The 15,000-nt window shown below is 33.6% G+C and overlaps 1 long non-coding RNA gene across 2 annotated transcripts in view; it reads left to right on the top strand.

Moving 5' to 3' along the window:
- The first annotated feature begins 5,851 nt into the window (after positions 1–5,851).
- Positions 5,852–15,000, top strand: part of LOC135201837 (uncharacterized) — an 18,687-nt gene continuing 9,538 nt past the window's right edge. The window contains exon 1 of one of the 2 annotated variants that reach the window (XR_010311617.1): positions 5,852–6,076. This is a non-coding gene — a long non-coding RNA (uncharacterized LOC135201837). Of the gene's footprint in view, positions 6,111–15,000 lie in introns of both variants that reach the window. The other variant, XR_010311616.1, reaches the window with a different exon arrangement.

The following is a 15,000-nucleotide window of genomic DNA, read 5'->3' as shown; positions in this document are numbered from 1 at the left end:
CTCTAAAACACAAAGCGAACAATCTCCCGTGAGATCGTTTGAATTATGAAGACTTTTTTTTTCTTATTTTTTTGTACCAAGGCATCTGAAAACAATGCAATGTAGTTTTGAAAATTTAAGAATCTTTGACATGCAGAGAATCGTGCGTGGAATGCATTTGCAAGATAACTGGAATTTCAAAGCACAATATGAATCTCTTTCTGAACACTGCTCTTCATACTGTTAAGTAAACTTCGGTTGTCTAATATTAATAATCATAGTTCTATAACCTCGAGGTAAGGCTGCAGGGGACAGGCCCAGTTTCTCTATTCGGAAAATAATTTTACTCAGCAGATAAATAATAATAATAATAATAATAATAATAATAATAATAATAATAATAATAATAATAATAATAATAATAATAATAATAATAATAATTAGATGACATTTTAGAACAAACCTGATTTTGCAAAATAAATTTTTTTTTCGCAGTCTCCTCAAGAAAATGGAAACAATTAAATTATATTATTATTATTATTATTATTATTATTATTATTATTATTATTATTATTATTATTATTATTATTATTATTATTATTATTATTGAGGCTGCAGGCTCATTTGCAAACGTTTATTGCTGTGGCCCAAAAGGTTCCAACAGCAAAGCAGCCCAGTACGGAAAAAATATGGAAATAAACTAAAGTAAATCATTCACGTGATTTAACAAAAGGACAGATGCAATTCCCTTACCGAGAACGAAATCCGCTTGTTAAAAAAATAAGATGAAATAAATAAACATAAAAGGAATTCAAACTGTGGTTCTGCACAATGCAAGTGTGCTTGAGATTCATAATGTCATTTGGGACGTTTCGTTTCTGCGTCACGATATTAATGCGTTTCTCTAAGCAACATTGTCGAAGACATTTAAGACCAAAACCATTAATACAGACAGTGTTAACATTTTTCCTCAGAGCGTGGAATGATGACAATAATAAAATAACTCTCTCGAACTTTCATTCTTGGAACGTGGCGTTATTGGACAATATATTAACATATTTCTTCAAAGAGTGAGGAATTATGACAAACACAAACTATCTCTCTCGAACTTTCATTCTTACAACTTTTAACGTCGTTGTCGAAGACGTTCAAGACCAAAGTCCGGGAAAAAAAACATTGATATAGAGTCTGTTATAGACAATATCAACATATTTCTTCGAAGAATGTGGGAGTAGGATAATGGGAGTAGAATCACGGAATAAAAATACTCCCTGTGAGTAGAGGAAGGTTACTCGGCTGGTTTGTTTACAAACACAAGATCGAGTGGACGTTTTTCTTGACTGTAGAGAGTAGTAGTACATTAACCTTTGACATCTTCTCAGCAAAACAATTTGTGGCAGGATTTGCCAGATGAATTTACACACTTTTGTTTTTGTTTCATGCATACATACGTACATACGCACACACACTTATATTTGTTTTTATGTATGTGTGCATGTATATATATATATATATATATATATATATATATATATATATATTTTTATACAAATATACATGTATATAAATATCATATAGCAAATAAAACTTCATTATATAAATACACACACATATATATATATATATATATATATATATATATATCTTATATATTATATAGTATATAGTATATATACACACACACACACACACACACACATATATATATATATATATTATATGATATATATATATATATATATATATATATATACCGAGAGAGAGAGAGAGAGAGAGAGAGAGAGAGAGAGAGAGAGAGAGAGAGAGAGTTTGCGTATATCTGCGCTTTTTGATGTTCAAAACCAATAGAAGAATGTCCAGAACAGAGTGTGCGTGCAAGCACTGTTGCGTGTGCATTACTGCCTATAAGAAAGCGTTGATCATGACTGACACGCAGTTAGTTGTGCTTTCTAATATGAACGAAATAGCTTTTTTTTTTTTTTTTTTTTTAATGAAGTGGAAGTCACTAGATACTGGCGGGTGGAGACTCTCAGATAATCGAGTTTCTTTTTTAGAATGTTATTTTAGTAGATTCACATCAACCGTGCATCTGATGTCTAGGCCAGTCCCTTACGACGCTCCTGATTGGCTGTTGATAAGCCAATCACAGGGCTGGAAACTCTCAGTCTCTATCGAGAGTTCACATAGGCAGGATGTAAGTTCCACCTCTCTTGAGGGATACTTTTGAAAGACGTATCCCTCAGGAAAGGTGGAACGTAGATCCTACCCATGGGAACTCTCTCGAGAGACTGAGAGTTTCCAGCCCTGTGATTAGCTTATCAACAGCCAATCAGGAGCGTCGTAAGGGATTGGCCTAGACATCAGATGCACGGTTGATGTGAATCTACCACAGCAACTCCGCACGAACTCTGACCTGAAGGAGAGCCAGATCGTCGGTTAAACGAAAGTGCAGGTTTGAGCTGAAACTTCATTTGTCGTGGGGCATTGTGTATAATGGATCATAGAATTTCGGAAAATATTGACGCATTTTTCCCCCCGAAAGCAAATATTATTGAACCGGGTTTGACAAGGAGAAGCTATCATAAAAATGCATTGTCTTTGTTTTTGTTGGGCTTCAAATTTTGTCCGTCTTTTGATTTAAGACGCACAGTAACCATCGCATTGGATCATTACAGTTCAACATGTAGTATTAAAATGTTTTTTCCCAGTACCATGGCAATGTTGCTGCATTTGTCAAAGAAACAGTCATTATTCCTACTGGCTTTGACAAGGCGAAATATTGTACGAATTGCATGTTTATATTCCAGGGGGCGGAATTTTCACAAAGAGTGTATACATCGAGGGCGTTATTAATGAAAGCATTCTGAGGTGGGAGGGTGGAAGGCGAGGGGTGATGATCGTGGAACGGGGAATCAGACTATTGACGTTTTCTATGCAACCTATTTGGTAAGGTACCGGCGAGTCACTTCCGGCCGACAAACTCAACCCCCCACCCCCCCAAACCCCGCCTCCATTAAATTATACCGTCATTCGAGACCAATTTGCGCTGTTGTCAAGAAACGAAAGCAGTCGACTCCCAACATTTTGCAGGAGCATTAACACCTTTTATACCGGATTAAAAATCACATTTATCTCTTGGCTATGGTCGGTAAGACATACAAATATTATTCTTCCAAGCTCAATGTTTTTTTTTCCGTGACTCAAAAAACCACGATAATGAAATTCAACTCTGAAACAATTCGTTTTTCCCTTTTCACATCTGTTAATGAATTTCCAGTAAAAAGAAAATTTCACCCAAAAAATAACAGTTTGGTCGCGATTAATTCGTCGAATGATTGAACTGGAATTCCAGAATTCACATCTCGATTTCTGTCACTTTAACGGAAGGATCTCACACTTATGTAACACTGACATCGTTCCAGCAGGTAAAAGACCTATTGATTAACGTGGAACTAAAACACACCCCAGATCAAGTAGCCGGGAACAGAGTTCCGCCTTCCGAGGGAACAAGGTCGCAACTGAGGGAACTGGGGAGAAGTGAGGGGTCTCAAGGGGAATGTTTACCCTCGTGTGTTTACCTGAATGCACAGACATGAGATATACATATATTGACAGGGCATCCTGGTTCTCTCTCTCTCTCTCTCTCTCTCTCTCTCTCTCTCTCTCAGATGAAAATTTATTTTAACTCATAATCAATGTGTACATCCACGAATATATATATATATATATATATATATATATATATATATATATATATATATATATATATATATATGTGTGTGTGTGTGTGTGTGTGTGTGTGTGTGTGTGCGTATGTATATATATATACATATATATATGTGTGTGTGTACATGTATATGAATGTCTTTTACTGGGTCCAGCGGTATATAATATGGAGAAAAAAGGTCCATAATAACATTATTCACACGTCCCTGTTCACTGGTAAATTATGGACAGATGATGATGTCCGAGGCGATAACATCACCGAAGTCCTGATTTCTCCTCAGTCCGCTGCGCGCTGGTTCGAACCCACGAGAGGACGAACTTATTATCAACTCAAAAATTCCCCTTCAGCTAACCTATATGAAAATATATGAATTCCGAGGTAGAGCGAATTGGATATTAAAGGACATTTGTAGCTTAAGTATATGAATCACAATGATGTGATAAAAATTCACGTGGGTGTGGTAGGTACGGTGAGCGTATTCTTTGGAACACCTGCTGGAGAAGAGCCCTGGTGAGTGAGTAACTTCGTCGGTATCATCCGATTTCCAGTGTCCTCCTGACAGGTACTATATACGTATTGTTCGTTTGACTGAGGATAGCAGTTGCCAACTTCTTCCTTTTGTGTGGACGGCGTCGTACTGCCTCACCTACATTTATGATTTGTATAAATACTCTTGTAAGACATCCTACGTATGTCCATATTTTACCAGTGATCAGGGGCACAGAAGGAAGTGTTCGAAATATAAGGTTGCAACGTTCAAAAAGTGTTTTACGGGCCTTTTATCTGCATATTATACTGTTGTATTACGGTAAGAGACATTCGTTGACGACATTCATTTATATATATATATATATATATATTATATATATATATATATATATATATATATATATATATATATATGTGTGTGTGTGTGTGTTTGTGTGTGTATGTATATATACATATATATCTACACATATATATACAGTATATAAATAATATCTAATCTATCTATCTATCTTATTTTTATAATATATCATATACTAATATAGTTATATTAATTTAATAAATTATATACTATATAATTTAATATATATATAAGTTAAGCAAGTAATAAGGACGAATACAAGAAAAATTTAAGGTAGTTGTCAGGCTCTTACGGGTTTGGGCCCTAACATCTGTGCAGCAAACGAATACAGGGAAGCACTTGCTAGAGTTTCACTTTCGTTTCTCCTTCCGGTGACTAAATCAACAAGTTTCAGTGATGATCCTATTACGTTAGCACACACTCATGAAGTGTGTATATATATATATATATATATATATATATATATATATATATATATATATATATATATATATATATATATATATATATATATATATATATATATATATATATATATATATATTATATATATCGTCAGAATGATCAGGACGTGCTAGATGCTTCTTCCTATGTGGTAATTTATTTTATTAGATAATCCAAGTGTTTATGTAGCGTGAGCGTTAGCTTGAACGGAATAAAATTCCTTAGCGTATGTGAAACGTTTGACTCAGAGAGAGAGAGAGAGAGAGAGAGAGAGAGAGAGAGAGAGAGAGAGAGAAATAACCTGTGTTGGAAGGGGAAGCCTAAGCCTTAACCTAATCGCATTCTGTATGAGTCTCTCTCTCTCTCTCTCTCTCTCTCTCTCTCTCTCTCTCTCTCTCTCTCTCTCTCTCAATTTATACGTTTTGTGCTGAGGACTGCCACGGAATTTCGTCTCCATGACTCATCCGCAACAGGTTTTCCGTGGTAACTTTCCAGAGCAACATACGTATAAATTGAAAGAGCGAGAGAGAGAAATTGACTCATACAGAACGCAGCTGGGTTATGGCCTTCACTGTCTCTTCCAGTGTATGTTATTTCTCTCTCTCTCTCTCTCTCTCTCTCTCTCTCTCTCTCTCTCTCTCTCTAAGTCAAAATTTACACAATAAGTAAAGGAATTTTATCCCATTGCCGCTAACGCTCACGTTATATAAACACTTAGAGTCACTAAAACAATAAATGACCACATAGCAAGCAGCATATAACACTACGCTAAACATAGCGAAGATAGCGCGTCGTTAGATGAGCGATTGGCAACGACGCAACCACCGGCACCACCTCGAGTGCCAGACGGGAAGTATGATGTCATAGTGCCTTAGCGGTTTGCTCAGAGGTGTGCTCTGGGACTCGTGGATTTCAGAACCTCTCACTCTCCCTCTCAGTCTCAGTGTGATTACTGCCGTCTGTCGACAGGGAGGCTCTCCGGATGGGCTGTGCGTAGACCCAGAGGCTGTTCTGACTCAGGTGATGAGCATATTTCGGAGGCTGTGAAAGCGGGACTTTTTATCGGTTTTAACTTCAAGGTACGTTAGTTGGATTTTGTTCCGCACTTTTTGGGTAAGAAATTCCGTTTTTTTTTTTTTATCTAATAGGTTTATATATACTCTGCTGGTGGACGTAGGTTTTATGATGAAATCAGTAAACTGGGAAGTTCATATCGATCACAATGAAGGTGTTAGATCGATAACTATTTAGACCAAAGATTTACAGCTTGCACATTATCAGTCTATTTTTATTTAAAAAAATAGTAGTAATCGCCGCATCATTAGTTCATACTTAGAATGAATATCAGTGGAATATTTAACATCGTCAGTATAATTAGCAGTAGTGATGAATACATCAAGAAATGTTCAGCTTACCGCCGCTAGGAAAGACACGGGCTTCGTCTCGGTTGGTCTGCCTGAGTTCGGAAGTCCATATCAGGATTTCTAATCACTTCCATACACCTGACCTTATGGCCAGTTCTGTCCTAAACCAGCTTAATCTAAACCAGCCGGAGAAGAATATTTTCCTCTTACTAAACATCAGTTGGTGAACAATTTATTTAATAATAATAATAATAATAATAATAATAATAATAATAATAATAATAATAATAATAATAATAATAATAATAATAATAACACCATTGTAGGTAAAGAAAAAACTAAATTTAGAAATGACAAAAGCAAACTGAAAATTTCAGCGACCTAATATGATTATTATTATTATTATTATTGTTGTTGTTGTTGTTGTTGTTGTTGTTGTTGTTGTTGTTGTTGTTGTTGTTGTTGTTGTTAAATAATAATAAAATCTCATAATCACAAATGTACATTTTGCAATAATTTTCCTACAAATATCTCATTCTAGGTTTGCATCCCAATTATTATTATTATTATTATTATTATTATTATTATTATTATTATTATTATTATTATTATTATTACATGCGGTTTTATTAGACAAAGAACAGTTACTTATTTTTAGGTTTAATTGCCATACTGACCTCTAGCAATTTCTAAAAGGCATAGTAGTGGTTAATTCGCTTATGATATTATTTATGATTTCTCTACCTCTACTTCTTTACGAATAATAATAATAATAATAATAATAATAATAATAATAATAATAATGTAGGTAGAGTAATATTTATTATTATTATTATTATTATTATTATTATATTATTATTATTATGCTGACTTAGGTTTTGTTAAAAATGGCGATTATGAACTGATTGAATTTTAATATTGACTATCGTATATATCGCATTTCATAGAGATTCCTTATAATACATGAAACATAAAATCATTTTCCTTCCGCCTACAAATAATTGTTGCCAATTATTTGTGGAATTCAGTGGATTCTACTGTTAAAACATCATTTCTTCTTCTGTCTACAAATAATTATTGCTAATTATTTGTAGGATTCATTGGATTCTGCTGCTAAACACCCTTTGTCCTTCTGTCTACAAACAATTATTGCCAATTATTTGTGGGATACACTGGATTCTACTGCTAAAACATCACTTCTCCTTCTGTCTACAAATAATTAGGGATCTAGTGGATTCTACTGCTAAAACTTCTTCCGTATACAAATAATTATTGCTAATTATTTGTGGGATCTAGTGGATTCTACTGCTAAAACATAATTTATCCTTCCGTCTACAAATAATTATTGCTGATTATTTGTGGGATCCAGTGGATTCTACTGCTAAAACTCCTTCCGTCTACAAATAATTATTGCTAATTATTTGTGGAATTCAGTGGATTCTACTGCTAAAACTCCTTCCGTCTACAAATAATTATTGCCAATTATTTGTGGGATCTACTGGATTCTACTGCTAAAACATAATTTCTCCTTCTGTCTACAAATAATTATTGCTAATTATTTGTGGGATCCAGTGGATTCTACTGCTAAAACTCCTTCCGTCTACAAATAATAATTGCTAATTATTTGTGGAATTCAGTGGATTCTACTGCTAAAACTCCTTCCGTCTACAAATAATTATTGCCAATTATTTGTGGGATCTAGTGGATTCTACTGCTAAAACATAATTTCTCCTTCCGTCTACAAATAATTATTACTAATTATTTGTGGGATCCAGTGGATTCTACTGCTAAAACTCCTTCCGTCTACGAATAATTATTGCCAATTATTTGTGGGATCTATTGGATTCTGCTGCTATAACACTATTTCTCCTTCTGTCTACAAACAATTTTTGCTAATTATTTGTGGAATCCAGTGGATTCTACTGCTAAAACTCCTTCCATCTACAAATAATTATTGCCAATTATTTGTGGGATCCAGTGGATTCTGCTGCTATAACACTATTTCTCCTGTCTACAAACAATTTTTGCTAATTATTTGTGAATTCCACTGCCAAAACAGACGTGATTTTTGGAATACGGAGAACATCTGGTCCGAATTTACTGCTCGTCCTTTTATATCGGTTCATGATTATTTTTCGTGCTTCGGAATGTAACAAGGACCCCCAAGGGTTTTCGGGGGTCGTTACCTTGGAGGTCATTATCTTTATGATATCTACAGCATTTTGTTAAGGTTTTAACGGTAATCACAAACGGGCTTGTACTAAAGCACTCAGCAAAGTTGGATACATACCGGCTTAAAACCCTTAATGGTCACTGTCAAGGGAAAATCCAATAACGCTTCTAGATGATGGCCTCAGCTACACAATAATTCATTTGATATATTAAGGAATACGGCGCCTGCTAACAAGCTGTTGTTTCCTCATTATAGTCTATTAATCTGCCGTATGGTATATCTCAATTCGAAAGACAAAAATAGCTTCTACTGACCAGTATATATGTATCATTCATGAATAGATGTCTCTAGTTCTTATACACTCACACACACACACACACATATTATATATATATTATATATATATATATATATAAATATATATACATGTATGTATATATATACATTATATATATATATATATATATATATATATATATATATATATATAATATATATATATATATATATATATATATATACTCTAGAACCAGCGGCAATTATTATTTTTTGTTAATGATCAGTGTAAATTTAATGTCGTCTATACCTTGTATCTTTTTTTTTGGCGTAAGTGATCAGTATAGATCTATTTAGATTACCTGAATCTTATAATGTTTCATTAGTGTTCAGTGCAACTTTAATGTTATCCCGGTATCTTGTTTTTCACTGACAGTTAATCAAGTTCAGTATAATTTTAATTGCGTTATTACTAGATCTCATTTTTCATTAGCGTTTATTGTAATTTTAAGTTTGGATAATTCATGTGTCTTATTATTCATAAGTAAATCAAAGCAAATTTTTTCTTCTTCTTCTCTTTATTGTACAACTCATTAACGATTATTGTAATTATAATTAATTCTATTATCCCGTGCCTCTCTATTTTTTTATGACCAACATTTTAGTCCAAGCGGCCCATTACATAATTCTTAACAACGATTATTCTAAGTTTACTTACATTTATTTCCCAATATTTTTTGCACTGATTTCTCTACACTTTTACGCATTTCTGTTCTAAATTATTTTCAAAATTGCTTCTATCTATTTCTTCTTTCATTGATCTCATTCATAAGTTATGATTCTGAGCAGTCTAGGTCACCATAGAACATCTGCAAATGATTCATGTGTGTCTAAAAGTGTAAGGTCAGCATTTCAACACCTGTGATTGGTTAGTCATCTGTTTAATTGAGGACAGTATCTCATAAAGACAGCGATACGAAGTCGGAATCCCGTTGTGTACACGTTGTTAAAGAGATCAGTATTGATCACGGCAGGAGCAAGTCGAATGGTGATCGTTCTCATGGCAAAATATTTTTCATTAATAATTCCCAAAAATCATTTATTTCACTAGACTGCTTTTTCTCTTTTTGATCAACCAGTCTATAGTTTGATTGGTTGGTCTCAAAATATTCTCATTAGTAATTACCGAAAATAATTGATCTCACTAGACTTTGCTTTTCGCTTACTAGGGGAGTAAGCCTGCAAACTAATTTGTTGTTGTTGTTGTTTTTGTTGTTGTTGTTGTTGTTCTTGTTGAGGCTGTTGGAAAAGTTTATGGAAGAGCCAAAAAAGGTCTGAAAAAGGTGTTTCGCGTTGAGTTAAAGATACAGAAATTATAGGATAGGATTTTTATGATTTATTTATTAGAATGAAAATGTAAAAAATAAATAATGCGCATGTTAAACAGTACGGAACATTTATTTCTAATAAAAGGTAGCGCACTTATTTTTGATTCTCGTTGGTGAAACAAGCGCTATTTGCCCATAGATTTGAGCACGTGCCCCGAGTAAGCTGGAGGTCGGATCACGCATTGTTTCTATTTAATCAGCCAATTCAGTTTTAGTGGTCGGTCCAAAAATATTCTCATAAACAATTACCGAAAATCATTCATCTCACCAGATTATGCTTTTTTATAATTTTTAATCTACCAATCCACTTTATTGGTTAACTTAGTTTAGGCGGGGCTTATGCCAGCGTGGACACTTGCCTATAGAAGTCCATAAAGGAAGCAAGTTATGAAAGAGAGTGAGAGGTCTAGTATGGACCTACACACTCGGCCCAAACAACAGGCACAAAGCATTATTTATGATTCATCTATTTGAATAAAAACTAAGAAAATAAATAATGTGTAACAGTACAGAACAATTATATCTACTAAGATATAGGGTATTTATTTAATTTTTCGTTGGTGAAAAAAGGCTCCATGTAACCATTGTTACGACCCTTGTTGGGCCGTGATGCAGGTTTGTCTGCACTAAAGGATGTACACTCAGTGTTGTTACAGAGTATCCAGTAAAAGATGGTCAATGGAGACGAAAACACTCAGAAAAACTCAACAATATTTATTAACAAACAAAAATAATCAAAGTCAACCTTGTGACTGCCAAGGACAAATTCTAGTCCTTAAATAATCCCTTGGGATTCCTAACTACTAAAAACTAAGCCCTAAACAGAGATAGAGAGAAACACATGAATGCAAATACAACAAAATATGCAATATAACTGGCCAGATCAAAATGAATAAAATAACCATTACCTATAACTAAATAGGATGGGAAGGAAGGCGAAGAGTAACAGGGAGAAAACACTTAATCTCCTACCTATGTTGATAATCTAAACTTATAATATAAACAAATATAAAAGCCACGAGGCTGTTAACACCATAAGAATAATTATAACCAAACAATCAAAAGGGGCAACAAAATTCCAACTGTCAACAGTTCATTATAAGATATAACTATATATATACAAATAATAATAACAAAAATATCTCCTCACACTCAGAAGGGGAGTCCGTGATCCAGGACTAATAACAAAAGGTCTTGCCTTACAGTAGGCCGTGATCCAAACAATTTCAGAACTCTGCTAACAGGGGAGTACAGAAGCACCAGGAAGGAGGAGTCGAGAGGTCCTGCACGACCATACAAAAAGGAACGCTTACCTGGGATCTGTCTCCCTACTTGACTTCTGACGGGCATCAAGGCCCCCACAGCTGCAATAACCAAGGCGTCCTGGAAAAGCGAATGCTTCTAACACCTCAGGAAAACTCTTCCACTGAGGTGGCAGTGAGATAAGTCCGCAGGTGGCACAAATCACCTGCAATACACGCAGGACGCAACACCGCAGGTGGCCAGAAGCGTACCTGCGAAGGACAGCACTCAAAGTACAGCGTACACAACACCGCAGGTGGCCAGATGTGTACCTGCGAAGGGCGGCTCAAAGTACTCCCAAAAGCGTCGATAAAATATATTAAGAGCGGCAGCTGCAGAGCAAAAAAGGGACAGCCTCTGTAGATAGCCCGAACTGTCTGCCCAAACACTCGCTTTGTCTCTTCTCACCTCCTTCACCGAGGGCTCCAGTCACGTACCCAAACGTAAACAAAAAGATAATTGTGTTAAAAGGGTAATTCAAAAATTTTAACGAGCGGGGAGGAGGCGCAAAATCACCACACTAAAACTTAACTTTTGTAATATATACAATACAAATTTCCTTAAAAATAAATACTTAAATACTAAATGTCTTAATATTAAATGTTAACAAAATCACAAGGTTGACTAAAAACTGAAAAATTACGTTAACATCTGATAACCATGAATTTTAGAATGTTTTAATTTACGGTTAAAGCTAGGAATATAATGTTTACAACTTTATGCGTGAAGGGAAAATCGTGCATGCGGGCCAAGTAAGCTGGAGGTCCGATCACGCCTTATTTCTAATATATATCTTTTTCACACCAAGCACCACTAAAGATATAATTTCCTTAAATGGAAGCATTTCTGTGCCTTTGTTTTCGATTGGAATTCGTTCCATTATCTTTATTTTATATTATTTTATTCTCCAGTAGATTATTTGTTTCATTACTCTTCCATTATTCATTTTTCCATTGCTACTGGTTTGTGCTGTCTTATTTCTTGATTAATTATCACTCCAGTACTGTATTTTTTACCTGTTAAGACACCAAACCTTATCTATTAGTCCTAGTTAAAAAAAAAAATGCCCTTTAGTAAGAATGACTATTTCATTATATATAGCTGTTTATTTCATTTCTAGGGCTTTCAGTAAGTAATTTTTTTTCTTCTGATCACTATGAGCACGAATTTTTCGAAATTAATCCCCACCCTATAATGACCAATTCGTTTGGTACCTTTCCGTCAACCAGACATGCCCTACACATCCTGGTAAGGCCTCATATCTCTCAGCATTTCACTTGAAATTCCACCAGTTCCTGACGCCTATCCAGCACTTTGTTTTCTCATCGCTCGAATTTCCAGAAAGCATAATTTATTAGTTTTTTGAAAAGTAAACTATTGAGCCGGTTTTGTCCGTCCGTCCATAATTTTTTTTCTGTTCGCCCTCAGATCTTAAAAACACACTACATTGCAGCCCTCTAGCCTCTGTGGTTTTTATATTATTTAAGGTTAAAATTAGCCATATAGGTGTGCATCTGGCAACGATATGCGCCAGGCCACCACCTGGCCCTGATTAAAGTTTCGTGGGCCACAGCTCATACAGCATTGTACCGAGACCACCGACAGATAAACTCGATTACTCAGAAGAATCTTTGGCGCATTTTTTACTTGTATTATACAAGTCGTTGCTTTTGCATTACAGCGGTACATGTCTGTTTCATTAAAAGCGCACGCTTTTTCCATTGACTATTTCTATCTTTGTCTGGCCTGGGCTAGATGGGGACGTTACGTTGCCATTCACAATGTTTTGGAGGGTCCTTCGGCGCCAGTGCCAGTTTCTAAGGAAATGCGCCGGAACATAGCAGTGTCCTTTCAGTACAGTGCGGGAAATCAGGTCAAATGTGGACGAACGTTGTTTCTTGTCTTTCATATATACGCCGTTTATAAGTCTTCTTCTTCTTTTTCTTCTTCTTCTTCTTCTTCTAACTATTATTATTATTATTATTATTATTATTATTATTATTATTATTATTATTATCATAATTTTTTTTTGTTTTTTTTGCTCTATCACAGTCCTCCAATTGGACTGGGTGGTATTTATAGTGTGGGGTTCCGGGTTGCAACCTGCCTCCTTAGGAGTCCATCACTTTTCTTACTATGTGTGCCGTTTCTAGGATCACACTCTTCTGCATGAGTCCTGGAGCTACTTCAGCCTATTATTGTATTATTATTATTATTATTATTATTATTATTATTATTATTATTATTATTATTATTATTATTATTATATTATTATTTATCTATTTATTTATTCATTTATACCCGAAACCTGGCCTACAACAATTATTAGGCAATTTCATTATTATTATAATTATTATTATTATGATTTATTTATACCCAAAAAAGTTTATTATTATTATTATTATTATTATTATTTTATTATTATTATTATTATTATTATTATTATTATTATTATTATTATTATAATAATATGCTTTTATATTAGGCAATTTTATTATTGATTATAATGTTATTATTATTTATTTATTTATTTATTTATTTATTTATTTTTTATTTATTTATTTATACCCGAAACCAGGCCTACAAAAATTTTAAGTACTTTTATTATTATTATTATTATTATTATTATTATTATTATTATTATTATTATTATTATTATTATTTTATTATTATTATTATTATTCTTTATTTATACCCGAAACCGGTCCTACAACAACTTTAGGCAAGTTTATTATTATTATTATTATTATTATTATTATTATTATTATTATTATTATTATTATTATTATTATTATTGTACCTTCAACCGGGCCTACAACAATTTTAGGCAATTTTGTTCTTATTACTATTATTTTGTTCTAAAGGGTCCACAATAATAGTGTTAAGAGCCCGTGTATCATCTTTAAGACTTTACAAAAAGCTTTCGAACCCTTCCTTGGCTTCATCTTCAGTCCAAATCATTTGGACTGAAGATGAACTCAGGGAAGGGTTCGAAAGCTTTTTGTAGTTTTAAAAATTATACACGGACTCTTAAAACTTTGTATTATTGTGGACCCTTTAGAACATTATATATATACTCTCGCGATAGAGAGTTTTGCCATACTATTATTTTTATCATGCTTTATGTATACCAGCAACCGGGCCTACAACAATTTTAGGTGATTTTATTAGTGTTATTATTATTATTATTATTATTACCCGTAACCGGGGCAATAACAACTTCAGACGATTTTATTATTGTTATCATTATTATTAGGAAAGTAAATCCACAGTAGTATGACTGTTTGTTTGTGTTATTTAAAATTTTTCACATGTTTACAAATAGTTTGTTGTTTGAGGATGGGTATTTTGCTCTTCATGTTATTACTATTATTATTATCATTATTATTATTATTATTATTATCATTATTATTATTATTATTATTATTATTATTATTATTATTATTATTATTATTATTATTATTATTGCCCTGTATGAAAACCATCCCTTAGTGTTACTT

This window comes from Macrobrachium nipponense, chromosome 28, assembly GCF_015104395.2.
Source record: "Macrobrachium nipponense isolate FS-2020 chromosome 28, ASM1510439v2, whole genome shotgun sequence".
Taxonomy (NCBI): Eukaryota; Metazoa; Arthropoda; class Malacostraca; order Decapoda; family Palaemonidae; genus Macrobrachium; species Macrobrachium nipponense.
The sequence above is the reverse complement of the archived record's forward strand: the minus strand, read 5'-3'. Positions and strand labels throughout refer to the sequence as shown.